Below are 13,169 nucleotides of genomic sequence, written 5' to 3' on the forward strand. Positions count from 1 at the left end.
CTCCTTTGAATTGCCTTCCACTCTTTGCATGGTCAGTAATCTGAGAGGCAGAGAAACTACTTTCCCGGAGAAAACGCACTGGAGAAGGGTCTAAAGCCTGCACATTTTTCTTCAACACTGTTGCAACTCAGACCTAGTTAAGGATGTGATAGAAATCACATCCTTCAAGTTTGGCAACAAAGGCATTTCTAGGATCAACTGAAAATGGATTCCTCAGATTTTTCCATGTCCCTGTGAATGTTTGTGGGGAGAGGGGTGATAAGCATAAATGTATTGGGACTTTATTGCCTCCAGATTGTGCTACGATTGCTGGACCAGATGAATCCTGAGAGGACATAGAGGCCTGGGCTGAGCCTTGACAGGGAAACACAGCTGATTCTTGCAATTCCTTCCACCATGACAAAGACTGAAAGGGGCCATTCTCCTCTCCTGAGAGCCCTCTCTGGGTTTTGGGCAGCCATGGGTCATGTTACAGTGTTATTGGATGTGAATTTTCAAAACCACACTTCACTTTGAGTTTGCATCACTGTCAGCCTTCTCTGCGGCTGCAGAGGGAGAGGATGGAGACCGGCTGAAGACCCAGTAAGCACACATATAAGCCTTTTCGTATTTCCTTCTTTATGGATGCCTTAGAGTCGGGTAGGGTTCAGCAACCCTGGAAGTATTTGTTCTTGGTGACTGGGATTTCCCAGGGCTACTGGTCTACTGGAGGTCAGTGTTTGAATCACCTCTTGCCCAAACTCAAAGAAAATATCTCAAGACTACCATGAGACTCATCTCCAATATTAATCCTGGGAAGAGAGTTCAAATCTACTTATTTGGCTATGCCTGTCCCGTTTGGCCTGCTTGATACCCTCCTCGCAGGCTTAATATGTATAGTACCTTGTATGTGGATAGCTCTCAATAACCTAAGTGAAAGCCCTCAGTAATGAACTAATCTATTGTCCCTATCCAAGAACAGTGTGGTGTGGGGGTGGAATGAAGTCATTCATTTACAGTGGATCCCCTTCTTAAACAGATGTGACTCCTGGGCTTTGAAAGTAGGCAGAAACCTCTTTTCTGATGTTTTAGAACTGGAAAACCTTAAAAGAACATGGACAAATCCTTATTAGCCTTTAATTTTTTTTTTTATATTTTATGAGAAATGCAAACTACCTGCTCCAGATTCACTTACATTGCCTGATTTGTCAGACACCCCTCATAAAGAGATGGGTATTTGCTGTCCCAAACTCCATGTGACCAGTCGGAAGTGTAGCAGCCTGCAGCAGGGGATTGGTGCTAGTGAACAGTTCTTAGCCCCAGCAGGATTCTCGCCTATTTTCATTTTCCTGAGGGCCTCTGAGGTCCAGGGCTGCATCTCACTCTCACTTTGGGGAAACTTGATGGCAATTTGAAGTGAAGGAGCTGTGGTTAGTTATTCTCAGATCTTCAACCAAGTTCTAGAGGTTTGGCCAGACGTTGTGAACATCCTTCCCAGAAGAGAGTAAATACAGCCTTATAAAAATACAGTATTTGTTTTGCTTTGACTTGATGGCGTCTGTGTACTTGGAGTAAAACATGATAAATGGATGTGTTTTCCTGTGGTTATCTCTATAGAGTCTGCTGCAAGATGGGCCAGCATTCATGTCCACAGCATCTGAAAGGACAAATTCTTCTTTAAATAATGTATTTAAAAACTGAGGATTAATTAGTGGAGTGATATATATGTATATTTAATTATAAACTGAAGAATCTTGACGTATAAGCAATAACTAAAAGTTCAGAATTGCTGTCCTGATTTTTGCCACAGTAGGGTGAGTTTCTAAGAGAGCCCTGTTGATCTTTGCCATGGTATTTAAGACTTTGTGAGATACCTTCTACTGAAGTATGGGCCATGCCAAGGAACTTTCTGTCTCTCCCGAGGTTGGTTACAAAGACATTGCCACTTCTGTCTTCCTGGTCATCTTTTACATGCTCTTCTACAGCTTTAGCTCTGGGAGAGACTAGTGTGAAGAGACACATATATAAGAAATATCTCTCCAGCTAATAGCCACCAAGCCTCAAGACTTGCCATAGCCACATGAGTGAGCATAAAAGAATATCTCCCCCAATCATGTTTTAAGATGATTGACCTGGTCAATACCTTGAAGAAGCCTTGTGGGAAATGGTGAACCTAAGGCATCCAGCCAAGCCATCTCTGGACTCATGGCTTATAGACACCGACATAGTATGTGACTATGCTAATGTTAGTTGATGCTGATAACTTTGGACATGCTCTATTACATAACAAGATTAAAACACACACACACACACACACACACACACACACACACAATCACTGTGGATTAGTTTTGTCCTTGAGTGTCAGACAAAGGAAATCATACAGTATGTATTCTTTTATCCATGACATCATTTTTGAAAATAGGATGTCTGCACAATTCTCTCATATTGTGTACACTGGAGTAGGGCTCCTTGCCTGAATGTAAGACAGTTTATCTGTTCTGCTGTTGCAGATCGTTTGCTTTGTTCATTGTTTCCTACTTTAAGTTTTTAAAATAAAATACTACAAACATTTTCTTTTAAAAGATCTAGTATTTTATTTTATGTGTGTATGTATCTTCCTGGATGTATGTATATGAACCATGTGTTTGCCTGGCACCCCATAAAGTCAAAAGAGGACATCAGATCCCTGGAACTGACATAATAAATCATTATGAGTCACCATATGAGTGTTGAGAACTGAATCCAGATCCTCTGTAAGGGCAGCAAATGCTCTTAACTTCCTACCTATCTCTCCAGTCCACTATAGACAGTCTTTTGCAAGTTGTTCTATGAGCATGTAGGTTTTTTTTCTAGTACTAAAATGCGGGGTTGTTATTGAATGACAAAATAAAATTAAAAGGAAAATAAAAAGACATGACTGTTCCTAGGGATTATGAAAGAATGCTTACTATAGATATGTGGGAGAGCACAGTCAGAGGCAGAGACATCAGATAGTCCAGAGTGGACATGACCAGACTGAGCTGCTCCATGTGGGGAGAAGAGGAAGGGAAGAGATGGGAAAGAGAGGAGAATCAGGTGCAGTAGCCAGGAGGCCAAGGTACACAGTGGGTAACTGCAATGGTTGGATTATGTAGGGAAGAGCAGCCCAGCTTCTTGGGCTCAGGAGTTCAGGGTAGAGGGTGGGGTATGCCAGCCATATCCTATAACAGGTAGGAACAGAGAGAACCTGGTGGTCAGGTCTGCTTTGATGACGTTAAATAGGCACCTCAGACACTTGCCTCAGGTTTGAGACCTAACAATTATAAATTAATACTAGAAGAGACTTCAAGATAAATTCTAACATGCTTGTATATTTTAAACTCATTTGTGAAGTCTCTCTTCTATGATGACTTTCATTTCATTTTGCATTGATTTTCAGACTGGGTCTCATATGACTCAACTCACTCACTCTATGGCAAAGAAAATGAACTTCTGATTTTCCTGAATGCTGCTATTACATGCATACAGCACATGGTTGATTTTTTTGTGGTACTGGAGTACAATCCCAGGGCTTCACGCACACTAGGCAGGCACTGTGAAACTAAGCCACACCCCCAGTTTTGCTTATGCTTTCTTTTGGGAATTTTTTTTTAAAAAAAAAAAGCATATACCATGATTTATAAATCATTCTTTTAAATTGTCTTAATGTGTATAGGCTATTTGCCTGCATGCACTTTTGTGCACACATGTGGGTCTGGAGACTGTGGCCTTCGGAATAGGGTCTTGATCTTCTAGGAATCGCTTTACAGATGGTTGTCACTGACATGTGGGTGCCAGGAATCAAACTCAGGTCCTGTGGGACAGCCAATGCTCTTAACCACAGAGCAATCTTTTAAGCCCTCATTCTTTATTTTTAAATAGGCACACAAAATTATAAGTTACTTTGAAGTATGCTAACTAATTTTTCAGTTTTGGTGATATTTAGTTTATTATTATTGATTCCTAATTTCATTAAAGTCAGAGAATATTTTTTATTACACTTTAATTTTAAAAACTTATTGAAGGGACAACTGCAATGACTATGTAGGTAAAGATGCTTGCAGCCAAGCCTGACAACCTGAGTTCAATTCTCAGACCCACATGAGAGAAGGAGACCCACCTCCCACAAGTTGTCCTCTGACCTCCATGTGTGAGCCATGATGCATGGACATACATACACATACCCCCCACACACACAGAGAGAGAGAGAGAGAGAGAGAGAGAGAGAGAGAGAGAGGCGGACAGACAGATAGACAGACACACACACACAGACGACAGACAGACAGAAACACATGGAGAGACAGACAGACATTCAGACAGACATACATAGACACACACAGAGAGAGAGAAAGACAGAGAGAGAAAGACAGAGAGAGACAGACACAGAGACAGAGACAGAGATACACACAGGCAGACATCGAGACAAAGAGAGACAGAGATACAGAAAGAGAGACAGAGATTTAAAACAAAGAAACGTAAGTTTAAAATGTATTAAAGCATATAACAGGTCACATATTGTCCAACTTGTAAGTGTTCAGTCTACCTTCAACAATGCACATTCTGCTTTTGTTTGGTGTAGTGTTCTATAAATACCAGTTATATCAAGTCAGGTCTTAGTTTTGTTCAAGCTGTGTTTCTATTCCTCTGTGCATGTGTGTGTCCTTCAGGCAGTTACTGAGAGGGGGATGTCAAACCTCCATCTATAATTGCTTACCTTTATATTCAGGTTTTAGTTATACATTTTGAATTGTTATAAGATAAATATATATATACATACATATGTAATTTTTAATTTTTAAGTTTACTTGACCAATTAATTATTTTATTAGTATAGTATTATACTAATATGCAGAAGTATATCAGGAATACTTCCTGTCTTGAAATTTAATTTCTGATTCAATATTTGCATACCTGCTTTCTTACATTTCCTGTTTCCATGAACCTTTCTTACTGTTTTGATTTTAAAATTCCATGTATTTGAAATTCAAGTGCAGGTCTTATAAACAATGCACAGTGAAATCTATTTTCTATCCTGATAAAAATATTCTTACATGTTAAAGAAACATAAAATGTTTTATATTTGTCCACTTTTAATTTAGTGAATACAAATGTCTGTTTGGTGGCATTTACATTCAACCTAAAGAATTTTCTTCAGTAATTCCTATAGTACAGCTTGCTGCTCACGTATTTTTTTTAGCTTAAAGCTTTCATGTGTGTGTGTGTGTGTGTAGAACTTATTTTATCCATGCACTGAAAAGGTAGCCTGACACACATAAAATTGTGAACTACACTTCTCCTTTGTGATCTAACATTTAAAAGATGTTTGAGGTTTTCATAAATGATACTAAATTGGTTGTTGTCTTAGTTGCTTTTCTTTTGTTGTAGTAAAACAGTACAACAGAAGAAACTCAAGGGAGAAAGGGTTTATTTAGGCTCACAGTTCAGAGGTACCATTCATAGTGATGGAGGAGTCAATGTGGAGGAGCTTAAAGTGGCTGCTCACATCACAGTCTTGATCACAAACAGAGAGGGGTAAACAGATACAATGTTTCACTTCCCTTTCTCTATCTCTATAGTCCAGAATTTCATCTGTGTAACTGACTCACCCAAAGTGGGTGAGTCTTCCAACCTTAAATAATTTAACCATGTCACTCCTCCACAGGCATGCTCAGAGGCTTATCTGCAAGATGATTCTAGAGCCTTTCAATTTGACAATTACCACTAAAAGTCCATCTTGTCAAGGTGTCAAATCACCCTAACTCATCCTTTTAAGATATAACCTTCCACTCCTTGTCCCCATGGGCTCATGACTATCGGAAAATGTAAAACACTTTCAATCCTACATCAATGGGTCCCAATAGCCACTAGCATTCCAAACATGTTAAAATTCCAAAGTCTCTTCACTGTGAGCTCCTGTAAAGTGAAAAGCACACTGCAGGCTTCCAGCATACAGTGCCACAGAAAACTCTGCTGCTCTAAAATGGAAGAACAGCAACACCACAAGAAAAAAATCAGAGCGAATCAAAACAAAAATCTATCAGGACAAACACGAAATTATGCATCTCCATGTCCAGCGTCTAGCACTCATAATGAAACTGACTGGGTTCTAAAACTCTTGGACAGCCCCACATATAGATTCTATCCTTGCCAGCTGAGTTTTGTGCCTGCAACCTTCCTCTGCAGATGTCCCTGGGCCCTGGTATCTCTAACGTACTGCACTCTCCATTAAAACCTAACTTCACAGCCTCACACAATGGCCCCAAAGGCACCCTTGCAGGGAATTTGACCTTGACACACATTGCCTAGTCTCAGTGGACTGCTCTCTCTCTCTATTTCGTATCTTTTATGACTCTAAAATCAGTATCACATGAATGACACCACCAAAAGAGGCTGCCAGTTCAGGATGGAGGCTGCCTTCCTTGGATCATATTGGAATCTGTGGACTAACTTTTAAGAAACACTTTCTTAGGCAGTTCTTTTCTAGTGGCAATAAACACCTTCAGTTTAGACTTTCCTTCTTTAAATGAATGTGGGTCTTCCTAAAACAGAGGCTCTGATGTGTGGGATTCCTTCCCAGTATCTCTTTCTTACTGTTTAGTGCTGCACAGGTTTATTGTCAAGTGATGCTGGCCCCTTTATAGATTCCATGAATGCCCCTTGTCTTCGAATTTCCTCTCCAAAACAAATAACTCCATTACCTTCATATTCAATTTCACCTATATTCTCAGGACACAGGAAGAGGGAAACTATATCTTAGCCAAAATATCACATGAATGACTCAACCCAAGTTTCTGATAGTCCTTGCTCCCCTTTGAGACCTCATGAAGGGGTCCCCTACTGTTGATATTCTTTTAGCACTCTTGTCTCTCAAGGTCCCACAGGATGGCCCATTGAACTCTGCTTCCAGAATTCAGGGCTATTCTAATTCAAAGTTCCAAATTTTCCACATACATACATACATACACACGCGTGCACATGGGGGGGGGGGAGAGAGAGAGAGAGAGAGAGAGAGAGAGAGAGAGAGAGAGAGAGAGAGAGGAAGGAGAGGGGACAGACAAAGAAATAGACAGACCAAGACAGAGAGACAGGGAAAGACAGAGACAGAGAGACAGAAAGACAGAGAGACAGAGATAGAGAGCCACTTTTCGATGGCCTAAGAGTCACACAGTAAAGTTCATCATAGTAGTGTTCTAACTTCTTGGTGCCAATTTTCTGCCTCATTTTTCTGTTGCTGTGATAAAATAATCTGATGAAGTTAACCTAAAATATTATTTTCCATGTGTAGAGAGTCTTTATTTTTAGTTACTTTAAATATATCCACCTATCTTTAAATCTCAGTAATTTGACTATGATGTAGTTTTCTCTGCACGTATCTGCTTTATAGTTTGTTGAGTTTCTGAACTCTGTATGTTTTTCACTAAGTTGGTAGAATTAAGGGAGCTAGCTTTCCAAATAGCTTTAAAATATAATTCTATTATTTTGTGTATGGGTGGCTTTCTGGCATCTACTTCTGTGCACATACAATACATGTCTGTGGTCTTCATGCAGTGCCTGTGGAGATCAGAAGAGGGAATCTAGTCCCCTGGGACTGAGCCACTTCGTGGGTGCTAGGGATCAAAGTTAGGTCCTCTACAAGAGCAGCCAGCATGCTTAACCATTGAGCTATTGGAGAGCTCTAGCTATCCAAGTAGATTTTCTGCTCCATTCTGTTTGCATTTGGGAGAGGGGCACTCAAATAATTCATATGATAGACTGCTTGGCTGCCCCTCACAGGTCCACCTGAGGACAAACAGGAGCTGCCCCTGTGTGTTTCTTCTGATCCTCAGATTTGAAACAGATTGACCCATACCGCATTAACCAACTACTTTCACTGGCAAATATTCATGTGCTTTTATTTTTACCAAGTTAATTTTACACAGATATTTTACACACACCCCCATATGTGGTGTGTGTGTGTGTATCTGTCTGTCTCTGTTTTTATCTGCCTCTCTCTTTCTTTTTGTCTCTCTGTCTGTCTCTGTCTCTGTCTCTCTCTCTTTCTCTCTCTCTGTGTCTCTTAGTTTGGGGGCTTTGGGTTTTTTGAGACATAGGTTCCCTATATATCCCTAGATGTCCTGGAATTGGCTCTGTAGACCAGGCTGGCAGAGATCTGCTTGTCTCTGCCTCCAGAGTGCTGGGATTAAAGGGGTAGACCACCATGACTGGCTACATTTCTTTATTTCAGTTTACTCATATTTTCCTTAGCTCTTCAGCATATTTAGAATGGCTGTTTTAGCAATCTCGCCTAGTATTCCACACTTGAAACACCCTGGATTGTTTCTGTTGACTATTTTGTCCCTATTCCATGTCACCTATCCCTGCTTCTTTGACAATGGGTTGTATTTCAAACCTCTTCCCATACCTGGTTCCTTCTTCCCTTGCCCTTAAACACTTTAACGATATATTAATGTAGGGTGCTTTGGGGTGCTGTTTTCTTTCCATTGCAGGATAATGAGCATTGCCTTGCAGGCAATTAATCATCAATCAGTGGTTGCCTAGTTGTCCAGGCTTTGTTCCATTCTCTTCGGAAGGGCTTAAATGCAATTTAGTTATTGCTTATTAGCTTTGACTTTGAAAATAATTTCTTCATGTAATCCTTAAGGCAAGTCCCATACTCTGGGACATGAACTCCTCTAGGTCTGGACCAAGTTAACCTAGACACTGTGAGGTCTCTGAGGGCTGCATAGCCTTGGAATCTTTGCCAAGTGTCCATTTCAGCAGGGTACAATCTCTTCCAGATCTCGTCTGAGCTTGTGGGAGCCTAGTTCTCAGGAAAGGCGAACCCAGGAGACCTGTGTAGATTCCCAGGGCTTGTTGGGAGAGTCTTTTTACTTCATTACTCTACTTCTCCTGGAGTTTCAATTTTGCCTTTGTAGTTCAGTGAAACTCTCCTTGAAATGTTACTTCCTTATCCTTGCTTAACATCTAAAAACACTCAGCAGAAAACAGTGAATGCGAAGTCCATGACGTGGGATTTCTTCTCTTAGACACCACAGGGCTGTTCTTCCTTTGGTTAAGTATTAACATTGTTTGTACTTTTTGTTTATGTTACACTTATTTTTAGTAGGAAAGCAAGCCCAGAGCCAATTATTCTGTGATGGCAATAAGTATAAGCTTCGGGCAATCAGCTTTACATTTTGATTCAAGGGTCCCACCTCTCCTACTTTTGGCATGTGTTTCAATAGAGGCTCCTTGTATTTGTTTTTGGGGAGTAGTAGCCTCCAGCTCCGACATGAGCGACTAGAGGTGGAACTGTTCCTGTGGAAAGAACAGAACATTTGTGTGGAACTTAACTTCAGTCCTAGATTAATCACATAAGCCCTTACAACTGTGGGGCAATTAAAGAATCACTCTGAGCTCCCGTGTTCTCTGCCGAAAACAGAGGCAGTGGCACTCACCATGGCTGGTGGGGGAGGTGGTCACTAAGTAACACTTACCTTAGGCCAAGAGTCCTAGATGGCTCACAGTCACAGGCTTTCGCTGTGAATGTAAACAATGCTGTGAACAATGACCAGAAGTTCTGGAGACAGGGAGGAGAAGAGACAGGTGTGGGACTGTGTGGGTCCGACAGGCCCAGGAACCGACCACTGAGTTATCATACAACTCGTTGTTGCTCTTTCTGATGGTCAAAAAAACAAAAACAGAGAAAGAGACGGGGAGGGAGAGACAGAGAGATAAAGACAGACAGGCACAAAGAGAGAGAGAGAGAGAAGCAGAGACAGACAGTGGTCTACAAGTGATCATACTACTGTAACAAATACTGAAAAACCATAGAGGTGGCTTTGAAATTGAGTGATGGGAAGAGAGATGAGAGTTCTGAGATCTTTCTAGAAATATCTATACTGCCATGAATGAACCTTTGGATGCAAATCAGTGGGGTCTTGGGGGAATATAAAGCTGTGGAGAATGACTTATTTTTCTTAGAGAATACTTAAGTAATTATGGCTGGATATGGATAGGAATGGGTGATAAGTCCATCTGCAAAGGTGTCATGAAGAGGTATAGGATGTGCTTAAAATGATAAAGAACTTAGACAGATCCTGTTCATGTCCTAATGTGTAGAAGGTAAACCTGTGGGCGAGACTGGGCACTTGGCTAAGGCTTGCTCTGTGTTGAAGAAGTCTCTTTGTTTGTTTTGAGTGCAGATGACAAAATGCCCAAAGAGAGAAATGACTTTAAGGCAGGCTGAAAGGAGCACAGATGCCCAGGGAGGCTGGAGCATCACATAGGGATGCTGTTCTTGATCCTCAAGGGCAAAGGGAACTGTTTTTACTAGGCTTTGCACTGGAGCCCAGTCAGTCCATCCTTATTCGAAGGAGAATATCCACCCCATGCCTCATTCCTACTTCATTTGAAAACATGCATTTGAGTATATGTCCTGAGCAGAAGAAAAAAATGTTTTTGAATGGCAAAATTACATCGAATCTTACCCAAAGTGTACTTCAGTGATAGTTAGGTGGGACATTAGGCTTTAAGCTTATGTGTTGTTGGAACAAGTCAAGATTTTAGAGACTACTGAAAGGAAGTAAATGAGCTGCATGCAAGGAGAGCATGGATCTTGTACAGTAGGTAAAGAATTCATCCTCCCCAACTGCAAATACCTCAAATTCTTTTTTAAAGATTTATTTTATTTTTAATTATGTGTGCACACGTATGTCTGTTTGTGGACATGTACACATGAATGGAGGCAACTGCAGAGACCATACGATGCTCTCAGATCTTCAGAATATGGGGTGACCAGAGGCTGTGAGCTGTCCTATATGGGTACTGGGACTGGAACTTGGGTCCTCTACTCTTTATTGCTGAGGTGTCTCTCCTCATATGCTGGTATTAGAAGCCCAATCATAGCCCAATCATATGCTGGTATTAGAAGGTGAGGTCTTTGGGAAGTGAATGGGTCAAGGCCAGGCCCCTTATAAAAGAAGACCCCCAAAAATCCCCTTACCGTTTTCTACCTTGTGAACTTCCAGGACAAGGTCTGCCTATGAGCTTAGAAGTGCTCCCTCACCAGGTACCGAATCAATTGGTGCCTTCCTCTTATACTGCCTGACCCTCGAACTCCAGAATGAGGAGATCCTGTGTCTGTTACTCACTTTCCACCCAGTCCACGATGAACTGCCCTGGCAGCCTGGACGCACAAAGATAAAAGCTCCATTTGCTTCTCATTCCTTCAGCTCAGTTTTGTCTGTTTCAGGGGCTGGGGTATAGGAGTAGAGTGTCCATCTCCTTGCAATTATAACGGTTTAAGGCTATCAAAGTTACTTTTCTCCATGTTCTGTAATCTCCGAGACAGGGGGGAGGAACAAAGCTCTCCTTGCTGGCTCTCAGGGGCTTTGCACATTTCATAGAGCAGGCAAGTCACTGAGCCACACATAACTTTCAAGGGGTAGCAGATTTAGGATAGTCTCAGGCAAAGAGCACGAAGCTGGAACCTTTGTGAACAGCTCTAATGACTACCCTGTTCTTTTATGAGCTTCACCAGTCCAACTTGGCCCATATCAGCCACATTTTTATTTGGCAACACTCAACATGCATTTTTGCTAAAAACCACCATGACTTTAAAGTGGCCATTTGTCTCTCAAATATATTCTGTGCTTTCTCCTTAAAACTCAGGTGACAAATAAGAGCATATTTCAGTTGGGGCCTGTACCCAAGTTCATCTTTTCTAACAAAGATTATATTTTTAAGGCCATGAAGTTACATTTTAGCTAGCATTAAAAAGATGTATCAAACATAAAATGTTTAAACTTTTGTTAGAAAATAGATCCTGTATGCTTTCCTTGGCTCCTCTTTCTCTTAAAGCTTTCTTAATTAACTGAGAATTCCATGTAAACTTGAATTCATTTGTGTGTTAGTTCAAGGAACCTTCTGTACCACAAGCAATTATCTTCAATTTCCTCACATTGCTTACAGAGTGAAGGCTTACAGGAGGGATAGCCCTCTGATACATGAGATGTACAGTATGTTCGCACTCCGCTGAGAAACTTTTTTCCCTCAAAAAGAGCCAGAGGACATTACAAAGCACACAGCGAGAACTGAGCGGATATGAGTGTGTTTGGAAAAATGAACTTTGAATGTGAGCTCTAATTTAATTATTTTAGTAGTACCTATGCATATAAACCCTAGGCTCTAGTTCTGACAGCATGGATTATGTGGAAATATCTTAGTCTAGTGCTTCTGGAATATGTCACGTGTTGGTTTATAACTACTTAGTTATAAACACTATTAATATCAGGTCATGGAAAGTGATTCATTTATACAGAAAAGTGATTTGGTCGTAGGAAAAAGGAAGGCAAAACTGTGAAATCTGTAAATTACACATCAACACTAAATCCTATTCCAGTTCCTGTTCAGGAGAGGTCAGTGCACAGTTTACCAAACTTTAGACAGCATAATGGGGAAGAATGTTTGAAGTTCATTTTAAAGACCCCAAACCAATGCTTCTATTCATCTGGTTGTTCACACCTGTTGGGCAATATAATGTCAAACATCTCAAAATTAACTGTGTTCCTCTCTCATCATAGCTGTTTCTTCAACGAAAGTGCTATTGCACCCTATCTTTCCTCTCATCATGACAGCCATTTTCTCTATGCCTTCCATCTTCTCTTCCACTAGTCTGTAGGCAATGTAAATGCTTTGATGCACAAGAGAGGCTGACCATGGACTTGATACCATGTTCTTGACTCTATTCAAGTTCTCATAATTCAAGGGAATGAAACCGAAATTTAGTAAGAGAAGGGAAACTGGAGGCTTTTGACTCAGGCATATGTGTCCTCCTGCATTGTCCTCCTATGATGATATAATGGGCCTATTGTCTTCCTAGGATGATGTAATGGGCCTGTTGTCTTCCTATGATAATGTAATGGGCCTATTGTCTTCCTAGGATGATGTAATGGGCCTGTTGTCCTCCTATAATAATGTAATGGGCCTATTGCCCTCCTATAATGCTGTAATGGACCTATTGTTTCTAGTTATTGTCTTTGTTCTGAAAGTAAGGAATCTCTTATTGATATAGTCTATCCTGATTTTCCTTATTATGATTTTCAGAATGCATTGTCTTTTCTCTTTCTTTTTCTTTTCACCTAAGTCATTGAATGTGAAATGGGTTTCTGATAAACAGTCCATGGCTA

The 13,169-nt window shown here is 40.8% G+C and overlaps 1 long non-coding RNA gene across 1 annotated transcript in view; it reads right to left on the bottom strand.

Annotated features, from left to right (window-relative positions):
- Window positions 1-1,456: 1,456 nt before the first annotated feature.
- Window positions 1,457-13,169, bottom strand: part of LOC116084696 — a 44,821-nt gene continuing 33,108 nt past the window's right edge. The window contains exon 6 of the long non-coding RNA XR_004116227.1: window positions 1,457-1,636. This is a non-coding gene — a long non-coding RNA (uncharacterized LOC116084696). The remainder of the gene's footprint in view (window positions 1,637-13,169) is intronic.

The sequence above is a fragment of the Mastomys coucha genome, unplaced genomic scaffold (assembly GCF_008632895.1).
Source record: "Mastomys coucha isolate ucsf_1 unplaced genomic scaffold, UCSF_Mcou_1 pScaffold9, whole genome shotgun sequence".
NCBI classification, from domain to species: Eukaryota; Metazoa; Chordata; class Mammalia; order Rodentia; family Muridae; genus Mastomys; species Mastomys coucha.